The sequence below is a fragment of the Myiozetetes cayanensis genome, unplaced genomic scaffold (genome assembly GCF_022539395.1).
Source record: "Myiozetetes cayanensis isolate MyiCay16 unplaced genomic scaffold, myiCay2020 scf2-11, whole genome shotgun sequence".
NCBI lineage: Eukaryota > Metazoa > Chordata > Aves > Passeriformes > Tyrannidae > Myiozetetes > Myiozetetes cayanensis.
The window spans coordinates 41,450,501-41,463,120 of NW_026087411.1; positions in this window are offsets into that span (position 1 = coordinate 41,450,501).

Sequence of the window (12,620 nt, forward strand, 5' to 3'; positions counted from 1 at the left end):
TCCATAATTGTGCTTTTTAATACAATTCTCTTAGCATTTTAGATTCAAAATGAGGAAGTATCCTTTGGCTCCAGTCCAAATTATCCTCTGGGTTTTTTTATATTCTTTCAAAAGATAAGGGTTAACTTCTCCTTTCCCTCATGCACTTTATAGTCATTTACACATGTAAAATTTTATCCTTATTTATTGGAATAATATATCAAAATGCAAATTACTCTAGATGAGTAAGCATCAAATCCAAAGACCCAGAAGATAAGGGCAAATCAGCATCCAGGAACAAGCTGAAGAGACCTAAAGCCTTTCAGCTACTTCAGCGTGGTAATTCACATTCTCGCCCTTACTCTGTGGCAAAAGGAAGGGGAGGTAAATTCCTCACACTCACCCCAGCCCGAAAACACACGCGTGACTGTAACTTCACTTCTGATCTTATGGGTTGACAGCTTCTCTGGGGTTCCTTGCCCTCAGACTAACCCACTGCAAATGTCGTCTAAATATAGAACTGTGGCTCACAGTGTGTGTTCACGGTGTATGTGGCCTTGTCTATAGTACAAATTAAGCGGTGGCTGAGCGTGGCTGGCAGTTGGTTTAGCAGGGCTGGGGACCGAGCACGCTCCAGCTGCAAGTAGAGCCAAGGGCAGGCTCAGACCAGCCCTGAGCAGCGTATTCTCCCTTGTGCTTGCTGTCTGTCTCCGAGCAGGTCTGAGAAACTGGGTTGAAGGAATGGTTTGCTGCCTCCTCACCACGGCGAGACCGAAGGGTTTGGGGCTGGCCAAAGCTTTTGCAGCTCCGTCCCTCCCCTGTTGTTCTGGGTAAGCATGTGCATTTCAGGGAAGCGGCAGGCTGCTGCTGGATCCAGTTCTGCTCTGCCCCATCCTTTGGGCAAGCAGCATCCTGAGGCAGGGCTTTGGTTGAAAGGCAGTCTGGCTGGGTTTTATTTTCCTTAGAAAGCAGTAACGCTTTGTAGTGCTGTCAGGAAACATCAGCCTGGCAATTTCCTCCACATACTCCTCTCTCAGCCTGGAGGAGGGGATGAACCTGAAGGAGCAATTTGGCATGAAAATGAGAAACAGGCCAAGCTGCTTGCAAACCTGGCCTCTGAAAAAGAGATAGGGAGAGAGAACAGAAAAGCAATTACTTCAGAAAGCCTGAGCAGCAGTAAGGTTATTCCTTACCCGAAATTAGTACAGCTGCTTTGAAAAACCCTGACAAACGTTTTTGTAGCTCAGCTGATAGGTTTGCTCAAGGTGCTCTGTTACCACTGAAGCAGCAGGAGACTAAATTTCCACTTACTGAAATCCTCTCCAAAGTGGAACAACCCTTCCCTGATCAGATGTTTGAGACCATCAACTGAAAAAAGCTTGGTGCTAGAGATAGGGATAAAGAGGTCTAGGTTTATAAAGGTATCCAGGTGCCTAATGGTTGTCAAAATTCTCGGGTGACATAGCTAAGTCACTGATCATCTATATTTCTTCCTGAAGTTTGTTAAAGTTATTAGGTGCTCAACAGCTTTCAGGGTGAGGCTTGTAATCCTCACTTCAGCAGTGGCTGTAGTGTCTAGGAAGAATAAACATATGTATCATAAATGCACTTGGTATTTTCTTGATGTATGTGCAAAGAAGTATTTTTATGATGTGGCTCATTGCCAGTGTTCCTGAGAAAGTCACATATGTAATTCTTCCTCTATAAGCTGATAAAATAGTATTTTTAGGTTTTGAAATGTTTCTAAACCTCTTTTTGCAGTATTTTGCCCTTATTTACTAAGAAAATGGAAAAGTCAACATTCCCTTACTCTCCTGAAATCCCAAAACAAGAGCTTCTCTCATCCATCACAATGGGTAACCTATCATCACAGTGATAGGTTATCAGGCACCAAAAACTATGTGCCTCCTCCTCTAAGGGCACTCATATGAAAAGTGAGACAAAGGAACCTGGCAAGTGAATTTCCTCACTTCATTTGTGAGTTTCATTTCTAATTTTAATGCCATGTTAGAATAAATATTTCACATATATTGTTGAAGCCTCTGGATGATTTCTGACCCCGTTAGATTAATTCCAGCTTCCTTTCGCTTGATAGCTGATTTGGATACAGTAAATTATGTTCTGTCCATTCTGACAGCTTCCCAAGTTATCTAGTCCATCTCTCAAAGAACAAATTAAGACAAACTCTTACATGTCAATTAAGGCTCCCTGCCTTAATTTACAGGATTTTCCCCACCTTTCTTTGTTGTACTCACAAAGTCCTCTACATTTAGAACTTGGAAAGTCAAAGTCCTGTACCTACAGATCAAGCACAGAAAAGAGAGCAGCAGTATTCAGATCATCCTGCCCATCCATCTCCACCCTGGAGAGCATCAATTTATGAAATCACAATTGGACATTCTCTGTGTCTTGTTTCATCTTACACTGAAACTGATGATGAAGAACAAATCGCTGGCTATTTCAGGGTCTAAGTGTGACAGGATGAAAACCTGGCCTTAAAAAAAAAAGCAGATTTCAGCAAATTCAGAGAGCAGTTAGGCAGAGTCTCTTGGGAAGAAACTCTAAGTGAGGAAGTGCAGCAAGCTGGTGGCTATATTACAAGCAAAGCAGTGCAGATGAGCAATAGAATCTACTGTAAACCCTATATAGCTGCGTGAGGAGCATGTCATTACTTGAAATCCAAAAAAAAAAAAAATCTTGCAAATAGTAAAATCAAGGCAGGGAGGCAACATGAGCAATTCTTCTGAATGTATGAGGAGAAATAGTGAGGCGAAGGGAGTTGTAACTCCATTACTTAATGGACACCAGGAAAAAATAAAGCATGATGAAGAGATGTTTGAAGTATTCAATGCTGGTTTTGGGTGAATCTTCATTAGAAAAGAAATTGCCATGTAGTCTCACTGAAGTGGCTGAAAAAATGTATTGACTGGTTTGTAATCGTCTCCTGCCAAAATGAGAAGGCATTTCAAGTTGGATTCTGCAGAGGAATTTTTTCCTTGGGACTATTTCTGTTCACTGTCTTCATTATCAGGGTGGATGATGGAAAAGGCTTCATGTGCAGCAGAGACCCAGCTGGGAAGGAGCTATAATGAGATTGGAGGACATAATAAGAAAAAGTGATCTCGATGAGCTGGAGAAATGATCTGGACCCAGTGAGATGGAATTATTTTGAGATAAGTTGGAAGTCTTACACATTGAAATCAAATGCATGAAAACAGATTGCACAATAAGTGCTGAGAGAGCAGTACGGAAGAACCGGAGCTGGGGTTTTGGCGTACTGCAAACTGAGCAAGCCAATAATATGTTGGTGTTTTGAGAAAGGTGAATCTTTGGGTAGGAGGTGTTAGCAGGCAGACAGTGTGAGAGCTACTTGAGACACTTCACCCAGTGCTGCTGAGATTCCACCTGGTGCGATGTGTCCAGATTTGGATACCATGTCAGAGACAATCTGGGCAAAGCAGCAAAAAAAAGGGAAAGTTTCAGAAGGCACAAGATAAGTGGGTTTGGTTTTGTCTAGAAAGTAGATGACTGAGGGGAATAACAAAGCTTTCAATACATAGAGAGCTGTTTTTACTTTCCTCCTTGTCTCCTACAGGTAGGATGAGAAATAGTTGACTTAATATATAGTAACATACCCTTAGATTAGGTGTAATCTCCAGTAATATCCAACAGCCTGTAAGAGAGCTGTAAGCCCTGGGCGTGGGGAGAGGAAGGATATTGCTGAACTGTCTTCACTGACAGCTTTCCAGAGCAGGTGGAGAGGGTGTAGGGGATGGAGTCAAACACCTCACAAGACCGCTTTGATCTCCTTCTCAAACCAGGCTATGGAATGAGAGAGAGATTTTGGGAGACTATATAGTCCATTCCTCCTCTCCAAAGCACAGTTAACTGCAAAGCATTACCATGTGTCAGGAAAGACGATAATGGTGCTTAAAATATTCTCACAAAATAGGAACTAATGCGTTTTATATATGTTGTACCTCAGCAGAGTCCTAAAATCTGTCTGTCCCTGGCAGAGGTGGCAGTGGCAGTCCTGTGCTGTGGAATGGTCTGCCTTGCAGCCTGGTGTTGCAGGGTTATGTGCAATATGTTTTACAACCATCAGGTGCTCTGTAGCCCATCTCTTTGTTCATATTAACCTGTCCACAAGGAGTTAGTTCCAAGGAGTGGAGTTAGAATCACAATGGGATGAAACTGCATCTGAGGTGAAGCAGTTTGCAGGGACAAGATGGTGTCTTCCCCAGCTTACCAGCTTTCCTTCCAACAAGGCTGGACACCTAGGCTCTGAGATTGGAAAGAAGCTGATCTTGGAAAGGAAGAGGATGCAAGCAACTTGTCTGCCATTGGGGACAATCCCCCTCTCCCACTGTAACATCAGGGATAGAGATTTACACAGGAAGAGCCCTGGTGGATTTTGTCAGAGAGGATGGTTAATGCAGAGGGTTGGAGTTTACTGGCTGTGAAACATAAACTGTCAGTTTTTGGGGCTTGGAATGGTTCCCCAGTCCCTGCAGACCCGAGTGCAACCAGACCTCTGTTAGTGTGCGAAAGCTGCTGCACTGGAGAAGCCGTGGCACAGGCACTGGGAGGCTCAGTGGGATGGCATGAACTCTTCTCCCTGTGCAAAGGACAGAAAGCTGGCCCCAGCTCTATGTCTCAGTTGCACCTTTACTCATGATCTGTTTAAAGAAAAACAGGCTTTGTCTGTACTAAGATACTGGGACATTTATCACCCCAGAACCCATTATTCACATAGAACTGGAGCTGCAGAGCTGCTCTTGCTGTTTTTTGAGCTCTGGAGGAGAAAAGAGTCCCAAGAAAACTTGAGTTCTGAGCTTGAAAAGAAGAATTTCTCAGTCCCTCCCCACCTTGCTGGAGTCGTTCCCATAAAATAATCATTGCTTTTGAAGCCAGGCCTACTTTTCTCTCATGCTTGAAAAGCTGCTACCCCCAGCTCTGTGTACAGGCACTGATTGGCTCTTCTCCAAGTAATACTCAGTAATACGCCTGCTTGCGTACCTGCTGCAAACTATTTGCATTTCACTCTCTTTGGCAATAAATTAGCTCCACAGAGGAGGTCTGAGCAACAGTTGTTCTGAGCAGGGAGAGAGTTTGGATTCTGCAACAGCATTTACGCAGCCAGCCCTTATCATTATGAATATGAGAGAGCAGGGAGCTTGTTGATGCAAAATAACACCAAGTGAACTGTGTTTGCCAGCAGAGAAGCTTCCCATGTGAAAAGCCTGATTCCCTTTTTCTTGATGAGGACATGGCAAAGCCAAGTCAAGGACAGAGCCTCTTTTTTTTCCAAACCAACTGTTAATGGAATAAGTAATTCTGCAGACCTGTCTTTCACATCTCACTCACTTTATATGCAGTCTAATTAATTCTGTCGGGGAAAATAATTGGCTCAGATCAGGTCGATCCGACTCAAGTTCTAAATAACTTTGGTTGAGTGGTATTTATATTTCAGCAACTAGTCTTGGGTGAAGCGCTCGCACGCGCAGAATACTAAGCCTGTGCTAACTTGGCACAAAAATAGCGCTGTGGTCCGTCAAGTGACATTAAGCCCCATCTATAAAAAGCTGTACAGCTGCCTCAGAACTGCAGCTATCTTGGGAGAGGGGGAGGGGAGCAGACCAACCTGTGCCAGTGCTGACCGGTGGGTAGCACGGCCACACTACCCATCGTCGGAGAGTTTGGAGTGAAATGCTTCTCAGCAAGGGAGGAATGATAGGAATGACCCTGTGGGGACACAGGAGCTGGTGAGGAAAGATTTCAAGAGGTGCTCATATCAGGAAGATACAGAGGCAAGGAGCAGTCAGTAGTGGGGAGGGACAAGGGTTTTGGACAGAGTTGGAAGATCTGGTTTATGGAAAGAGACAGAGGGAAACAGGGTATCACAGACAAATAGAAGACTTCTGTGGCTTTAAGATGTGACTGTCCTCATCTGAGGGAGAGACCTGGTTAGAGTGGATGAGCCTGAGTGCAGGTAGGGAGGTGTTCTGACAGTTGGACTGCCATGGTCCTCTCGTTGTAATGTGAGGTGAGGTGCTTTCATCCATGTTTTTTTAAGGCACAAACATCTTGACTTAAGAAAGATACAGATGGAAGGCAGGTGTTACTGTGCTGAAGGTCAGAGTTACAGCTGAGAGTACCTTTAGTTTTCTTCATCCTACAGTTTCTCTGTGAACATTTGGGCCAGTGCTTCTCTCCCCCTCCACCTAACAAATTTTAGATCTGCAGCCAGAAACTCACTCTCCAACTCAGCCTTCATCTCCGCTTGCAACAGCATCAGCCCACTCTCTTGGATCCTAGAAAAGGAAATTCATCTTTCCATCTGGTCCTCTTCATCTCCTTGTTCAATAGGTAGCATTTGCCTGAGATAGCTCACCCCATACTGAAGAACAACATGTTTTTTGCTGCTCTGAGTGCCACAAAAGGTCTTCTTTCCATAAGTAAATTGTGTAAACTGACTCTCCTACTGCAAGCCTCCTCTACAAGCCTGTGCTGGCTGCTGGTCTCTCTGGAGGAAGAATGGGTAAATGAACAAGTGTGAACAACAGTGTCACAGCCTTCTGCACTTCCTTTCTTCCTGGCGCTAAAAATAACATCTAATTTGTAAATAAGCTATCTCCTATTTTTATAGTGTTTTTAAGATACGGTGGATTAACACGTCCACATCCTGACTCCCTCTTCAACCACAGTTCACACCCAGCCTGGGCAGAAGCTGTGCTTGCTGTGTCAAATCTATCCTGCTCTGTAGGATCCATCCTTGTGAAGGTGAGAGATTTTCATTCCAGCCGAGTTTCTGATTTCTCTCCCAGGATTACCAACATGACACGCACGCTGGCAGTTTCTGATCGTTGTAATGAGGACACCAGTCTGCAAGACCTACCACCTCATTCTTGGGTAGTAACTAAAAGGTGCAGAGCACTCAAGCAAGACTCACTGTCACATTCACTCCCCTGCTCTGTTCGGAGCCAAAAGCTGCCTGCCAGGCAGGGTTTGCCAACACTGTCACGATACTTGCTATCGTTAAAGAGCCTTGTCTCCTTTCCCAGTCCTACAAAGGAGCACACAAACATGAATGTTTCTTTCATTCAACTCTCATGTTGACCCTGAAGTTAAATCCCTGCAGGAGTCACTAACCCTGAAATTAACTGCCATATAGAAATGTGGGAGTGTGGGGGTCCTTAACATCTACACACTGGGCTGTCACTCTCCAACTCTTTATAGTATATCTGGATGAGGTTGAGCTGTGGGACATCTTGGAGAAAGCCTACTCAGAGCAGATAGCTCTTCCTTTTCATTGCTAACCTAAAGGAGCAAAAGCGATCATTGCAAAGCTACTCAAGCTACTGGGCTGTGATTGCAACCATCACAAGCAGAGTGAAGCTGGTCTTAATACAGCTAATTTGTACACCACTAGCAATAAAATGATGGCAGCTTAGAGCCAGGGATGCCAAGTAAAAATGTATCTGGAACTCTAATACTTACTGCAGCCTGAACCACCACTGTTTCATCCCCAACTATACCCGAGGCACCTTTGTCATCCCAAACATCACCCAAAGGTACATAAAGACACAGGTAGTCCCTGTCTTCAGTTGGGATGGGGCCTCTAATTCTAAGGAAGCAGCAAGGGATTGAAGTCTGTCCAGCTGTGTCCCAGCACTGAGCACAGTGCTGAAGTCAGCAGGTACCCATAATGAGGCATTCTGAGTCTTCCATCAGCTCCCAGAGCCTCCAAACCCAAAAGGGATTCTGTCTTTGCTGAATTCAATGCTGATGGACAAATCAAATAAGAAGCCTCTGGTGGTGACATAGGATGGATGCAAGCTGGTGGGACAGCACAAAAATCTTGTCACCTGTCACAGGATCCTATTCATCCCACCACTCAAAACAGCTGGAGGAAAGCGTGCCTGTGATAATCACAGCACTTTCAGGTCTGGTCCTAAAGTGGGACCAGCTGGATGAAATCTTATGAACAGTGTTGTGAACGAGATTGAAACTTTATGCCTTTAAATAAACCGGCATTAAATAATACTCCACTGTAGGAAACTTCAGTGAGAGTGTTACCCCATTTCTCATTTTGCCTTGAAGAATTTTCCTCCATCCCTCCCTGCCCCCACTTAAAGATTTATTTGGTTTCCTCTCTCTCCAGACTCAATCCAATTAAACAAAAAAATTACTTTATTCATGTGAGTGTTCTGTGAACTTTACTCAGGAAAAAATGCTGAATATACCAAAAGTAAAGAATGGTCTTTATGTGACTAGGTTTTTTCTGGGATGTTTTTTTTCTTGCTCAGCAAAGCTCTTTTTCTCTAAAGTAAAGAAATGACTGAAACCCCACAATTTAATACACAGACAAGTCAAACCTCGGTGAAATGACAAAAACACGACATGCTATTTTATTGGTCACTGAGTTTCTTTTCCACATTGGGAGCATTTCCATACAAGCGATTAACAAAATAAGGCCTTGATCCTCTAAATGTAAGAGGATTTTAAAACAGCAAAATTAAGCTCTTGGAATATAAGAATGGTTAGACTTAGGATTGTCTGGGCAATATTCATTTGATTCCCATTTTCATATGTATTGTGATACCATCTTTCATCTTGTACCTACGTACTTGCATACTAATTTTTCCCTGGGAACCTCTCCTACATTCACTGTCCAAAATAAATTGTGATCTCATGATCAGCCATTTCATACTTTTCATCATTTCTCTTCATTATTCAGAGTGCGTCTCGTGCCTTATTTACAATGCACAATTCAAACTGTGCTGTGGAGGAAATGGACAGCAATTTCCTGATTAACTTTCCTGCCTAACCTCTTGTGGTACCATCCGAGTGCTTTCCAAGTTTTTCTGAATTTGTCTAGACAGCTTCTGTGTGAGGTTTACAGGGCTGCCTGGAGGCAAGGATGTTGGAAAAAGACCTGGAAAGTGGGAACAGTAAGAGCAAACATTTTGAAGGCAGCCTGGTAATGAAGGAGAAATGAGACACAGATTAGCCATGACTCTGTGTTCAGAAGGACAATTAGGAGCCTGAGGGAGGGCAAAAGTGTCTGTGGGTAAGCAGGGACACTGGCCCAAGGTGTCCTACAAGGGGCTCTGCAAAGTCTGTTGATGCCATCACAGATCACAGCAGCACCAGGTAGTCCTCCTCTCACCCTCCCTTCTCTTCTCTTCTGCTGGTGGGAAGAGGAAGAGAATATTACTGGTGAATGTTCTTCCTTTGACATGTCAGGGGCTTGGCAGTCAGAATACTGTTAGGGGAGGATGTGCTGGAAACAAGGATGCTCTGGACACAAGGATGAACTGGACATGATGGGGCAGTTGTGCTGAAAACCCCAGAGGCAGGTGACAACTGACATGTGGTGAAAACAACTGCAGCAAAGTTACTAATGAGACCTTGCATCAAATTCAACCCCAGTCCATCACACTCCAGCTTGCGGGTAGTTGCAGTCTAGTCTGGGAGGCAAGGGCTGAGTTCAATAGGAAAAAAATTATCCTCTCAGACATAGGGTCACCAAAATAAGGGACCTCCCACTGGGATGAAGATAAAGAACAGGAGTTATTTGCTGGTGGTTTCTGACAAGTGGCTGAAAAAGGGCAAATGAGGATTTTCCCTTTGCAAGAGAGAGTAAGTGTCTGGCCCCTGTGAACAGGCATCCTTCCTCTCTTTTGGAATGTCTGTCCTTTCTCCCTCTAAACCCACCCATATCTTTTCTGATGTATTTGTAGTTGTTTTGCTCAAAGGCACCTCAGCTGGGAGGTGCAAATGGGGGTACACCAACATGCTCAAAAAAGCAGGGATTAGCAGTGAGGTTTCTCCATATTTACATTGCTCACACTGCTTGCAATTGTATGGCATGCTTTGAAATCTCCAGGGGATATAACTCTGGGCTTGTCATTCCCCAATGAGACTGTTTCTCAATTAAAAAGCAATTTCATTTTCTTAAGAGGTGGGAAAAACAGCTCTAAGAACTAGTATTAGCAGAGCCACACAGGTGGATTACGGGTATAAATTGAATGTAATTGAATGTTCTGTATGGAGGAAACTTTTGATGTGTGGTTTTGTTTGCATACTGGGCAAGGGCGGTATATAAATATATATATACATATGTCTGTATCTTAGGTGTGGTACAGGTAGTTAACTGTTTAAGTGATAACAGAATGTGATTATTCCCGCTTTTTTGATTTTCAGGCCTTATCACTCTATTTCCGTTCTGGACCTGAAGCCTGGAAATACGCTAAAGACTGATTCTTAGCCAGTAAGCTGTCAAACAACTGTAGTTCAGCAAAACTTAGTGTCATGCCTGGATGACTCTGTCCCAGAGCTAAACTCCACTCTGTAGAAACAGCATGGCAGAAAACAGCATATTGAACCACACAAAGGTATGAATCAATGAAGTCATTAGCTAAGTGACCTTATGGATAGGGGAGACAAAGCAGAAGCCCTGTGCAATGGATGCTCAAGAGTTTTCTTTAAGAGCAGGCTATGCTGTAATGACTGGTAATGCAGAGAGCAGCAACAAATTAAGGAGGCTCTTTACAGTAAGCCCCCTGTAATTGAATTTCCAGGAAAAAAAGAAACTTTTCTCTCTCTTTGTGACAAGTCTTGTGGGATCTCTCACACTGGCAGTGTTAGGAGCCTGATTCAGGGAAGGTAGACCTGTTGCTATCACCATCGGTGCAGGTCTCCTTTCTCCTCTCGCCCTGGGCAAGGTTGTCCCCTGCCCTTGCCTCTCACTTGGCTCAGGGCAGGCACAGGCTGAGCCTTCCTTAGGGAACAGGCAGAAAAAGACCAATGGCAAGTTTCCAGAGAGGCCCTGGCACTACAAAGCTGTAGGTAAGACTTTATCATCAAGCTGTAAACTGCCCCCCATAGCACCTCTTGGCTGGCTAATATCTTGCATAATAAATGGAGTGAGCACACAAGATTTACTGATTTGAACATCTCTGTCCCTATTATGAATTCACCAAGTGGAGAGAGCTAGGCACAAGTCTCCACAAGGCAAAGTAAATAAAATAAAATGAAAATCTAATTTTCTTTAGATTCCTACAAGCTTTTAGGAGGACAAGAGGATTGCAACAGGTATTTGTTTTCCCATAGATTTCCAGTCATACTTCTGTTGCCTCATATCACCTCTACATACTCAGTGCCTGTTTATTTCTTCTCTATTCCATAAAAAGGGGAAAATAAACTGGGGTGAGTCCAATTACTGAAACTTAATTAAAACAATTTAAAAAGTACTTAATCAATTTTCTAACAAGTGATCTTTTTGGTAACAGCTGTACACGAGCAATTTATTAGTTAGTGAAGCCAACCCTGTTTTTTAATATAAACAGACTAATTAATCAATGGTTAACTCTTGTAATGACCAGCTCTGGCACTTAATTATTGCTGCTGTCATGGAGCATAATAGCTCATTTCCCAGGGTTATTATGCAAATTGCCAACATTGACCACTCTGTGTGAAGTTTAAAGCACTTTTCGTGATTATCTTTCATTTCCACATTCTCAGGACATTTTGGAGCACACACAATTTTCCTGGTGTGAAAAGTTTTGTGCAGTTTTTCAGCTCAGTAGCAAATTTCTGGGAACTCTGGAGTGAAACATGCTAGTTCTTCCAGGTTTTATTGCTGGAATGGAAAGGAAGAAATAAAAATGCTTATTTCCCACACTGGAACCTGCTCTATGCACATCTCTTTGTGGAGGACTGTGGAAGCGAAGAACGAAGATCTCCAACAGAAGTTGGAGGAATTTATTTTAGTATTTAACTCATTTTGGGGGTGAGGTCCTGCGCACTCAGTGAAGTAAGCCTGTGGAGGATAGCCGAGAGTTCTCCACAGATCAGCCAAAGGCAGAAGTCTACATGCAGGCAGATGGGAAAAAAAGCTTAATGTGAGACTAGCAGGAGAAGGCAAGAAACCTCCTGGAGTGCCCAGAGCTCAAAAACAGTGGACTAAGAGCTGCTTGTGGTTAAATGAAAGGGAAAACAGAATACCACAGACATGACCTAGTCCTGACCTTGGCCTTTCGAAGGTTTTGGGACAATAACGAAGATGAAAGTAATGCACTGAATAATAGCACCTAAAAGGAGGCACGGGCATTGAGTTAGACATAAAAGTCTCTGAGGTGAATATGCATACCTGGAATGTGTATCCATGGACGTGGCAAGTACACATGGACAGGTGGGTGGATAGATGTGTGTGTACAGCCAGCCTGTAAATAACCTCCCTACCCCTCCTCCTGCTCACCCCATGGCAGTTGGCCCTCCAGTACTGAGCCAGTGTAAATGGTGCAGGCACAGGGACCTTCTGCTTCCCCATTGTGTCCCAGCCCTGTGTACTTTGCAGAGCTAAAGATTTTTTTAACAGATCTAATAAACCTGAAATGTCTGGCAACAGATGCCAAATTTTATAATCTTACTGTAGTTGGCAATAAAGAGGTTCTCACAAAGCCAGAAGGAAGGGAAGCAGAGAGAGCAGAGGGGCTGTTAGAAAAGAGGCGAGTGTGAAGCAGTTGCAGGCAGCAGTCAGTAGGGCAGTAAAAGCTAATAAAACCTTGATGTACAAACCACACTAATCAAAGAACAAACAGGTCTCTCATTCTTATCCCCCATTTCCTTGGTCT